Source organism: Osmerus mordax, chromosome 6 (genome assembly GCF_038355195.1).
Source record: "Osmerus mordax isolate fOsmMor3 chromosome 6, fOsmMor3.pri, whole genome shotgun sequence".
NCBI lineage: Eukaryota > Metazoa > Chordata > Actinopteri > Osmeriformes > Osmeridae > Osmerus > Osmerus mordax.
The window spans coordinates 19,150,647-19,153,489 of NC_090055.1; positions in this window are offsets into that span (position 1 = coordinate 19,150,647).

A 2,843-nucleotide genomic window follows, 5' to 3' on the forward strand; every position below is an offset into this window, starting at 1 on the left:
ACTCTGATCTGCACCGAACCTGCTCCAGCCATGCAGCCAACCCATCTCTTCAGCGAACCTATCCACCCCTCCACCGCCCCAGTCCTCCACCCCTCCATCCCTTCATGCTTATCCATGCTCTGGACATTCAGAACAACTCATTTCCCCACTGAACGTGACGGAAGAGAATATCGATAACACACTGACGAACACTGAGGAGCGCCTCCTCTCTCTAGGCACAGGAGAAATAGTTAGGGAGGCTTGAAGGGATTAAAGTGTTTGTGTGTGTTTGTTTGAGTGTGTGGGTTTGTGTGCATGCTTGTGTGTGTGTGTGTGTGTGGGGGGGGGAGTCTGTTTTGAAGATAAACAGGCTCTAATCATCCTGAGGAAGGTAGCCGGAGGCTCCTGGGAACAATGCAGGGTCTATCCAGACAGTTAGTGGGAGGTAAGAGTTGTCAGCTGTGCTCACACTGTTACTGTGTTTACCCTGCTTTCACACCCAGAGCCTGGCCCCTCTATCTCTCTCTCTCCTGGCTCTCTCTCTCCCCTGTCTCTCTCTCTCCTGTCTCTCTCTCCTGGCTCTCTCCTGGTTCTCTCTCTCCCTCCCATCTGTCTATTTATCTATCTATCTATCTTTGTCTCTGTCTCTCTCTTTCTCTCTCGTATTGCAAAGATTTACCTTAGAGCTAGGTGTGAAATGTCCCCCTTAGTTGTTGGTAAACACCAGTCTTGTACTTATCAGAGAGAAGGGGACTTTATTGCAAGGAGTGAGCGTTGTCTTAGCTGGGGGGCGGGGGGGGGAGGGGTGGAGGGGGGAAGGGAGTGTGGGGAGGGCGGAGGGGGGTCACAGGGGTAGTTGAGAACTCTTGACGGTAAGATGTGTCTGTTAACATCAAACGTGAACATGTGAGAAACTGTAGCACTGTGACACACTTCCCTGTGGAACAACAGATGTTATTTCAGATGTTATTTCAGATGTTATTTCCCATACTTTCCAGGAGACAATAAATAACCTAAACCTTCTAAGGTTTAAGTTCTCCACACATCGACTCTTCTCTCAGCTGCGAACATTTGACGTATTAAAAACGTGTGATTGGCATTTCACCCCGAGTACGTTGCATTACATTACTCATTTAGCAGATGCTTTCTTCAAAAGCTTTTATCCAAAGTGTGACAGAAAGTGTCTCCATGGTTTCCACTGTGTCGTCTGATTGTGTTGAAGCAGCAGTGAAAAGTGATTTAGTCCGGCGTGACAACACAGACCAGCAGCCAATTCAATTCAATAAATCTTTATTGTTCCCCAGAAGGCTATTCTGGTGCAGCATGAAACAAAATCTAAGATGAACATACTGTACATAACCACATAAAAAACACATGAAAAAACACATGAAAAAACACTGTAAACAAATCAAATGTTCAATAACGCTTCCTTCATTTGAGGAGATGAACTTGTGTTGTACTGTCAGGGTCTCAGTTTGTGTTCAACAAACGCTTATATACATTTATTATGACCTGCGAACCTTATGTGAAGATTGCATTTTAATCATTCAATTTCATCCAAAGGAAATCTTCCAAACTAAATTTTTAAAGTACTTCGAAAGCAAAAAACGTTCTTAGTTGTTAAGGCAGTTTGGCCCTGGATTCCTCTCCTGTGCTGTGCTAACAAGTCTCTTACGGTCCTGAGGTGGTTATCCCGGACGGCTCCTGAGGTGGTTATCCCGGACTCCTCCTGAGGTGGTTATCCCGGACGGCTCCTGAGGTGGTTATCCCGGACCCTCCTGAGGTGGTTATCCCGGACGGCTCCTGAGGTGGTTATCCGGACGCCTCCTGAGGTGGTTATCCCGGACGGCTCCTGAGGTGGTTATCCCGGACGGCTCCTGAGGTGGTTATCCCGGACGCCTCCTGAGGTGGTTATCCCGGACGCCTCCTCTCGTCTTGCAGGGAGAGCCGCGGTGATGATATCGTTAGTGCCTCTTCATGAGGTCTGTCGGCAGTAAGTCATGAAGCGCTCCACTCCACATACCTGGGCTGGCTCCACATGATACTCATCAGGACCCGTGTTCCACACGAGGGCCTGGGCGAGGGCGACTGCTGGGCTGGTTGCCTCCTGAATTATTTTGTGTTTTTGGGTCCGAACAAATGAAGAGGATTTTCGAAAAGAAGAATAGAGATAGCTGGTGTTGTAGTAACTGCAGAAGAGGTTGTGTGTGTACTCGTAACGCATGCACACACTCACACACACTTACACACTGAACATACAAACACTTATTACACGCTCACGAAGAACAGACACATAGAAACTCACACACCTGTACACACACATGTTTGTATATTTACACGTTAGACACAAAATATACACACACCTACATACCTACCCACACACGTAAAAAGGAAATGGGTGTGCTGAAGAAGGGATCAGAGTGAGTCAGACACACACACCAGTCTGGATTACAGGACCCCACAGAGCCACACACCAGTCTGGATTACAGGACCCCACAGAGCCACACACCAGTCTGGATTACAGGACCCCACAGAGCCACACACCAGTCTGGATTACAGGACCCCACAGAGCCACACACCAGTCTGGATTACAGGACCCCACAGAGCCACACACACCGGTCTGGATTACAGGACCCCACAGAGCCACACACCAGTCTGGATTACAGGACCCCAAAGAGCCACACACCAGTCTGGATTACAGGACCCCACAGAGCCACACACCAGTCTGGATTACAGGACCCCACAGAGCCACACACCAGTCTGGATTACAGGACCCCACAGAGCCACACACCAGTCTGGATTACAGGACCCCACAGAGCCACACAACCAGTCTGGATTACAGGACCCCACAGAGCCACACACCA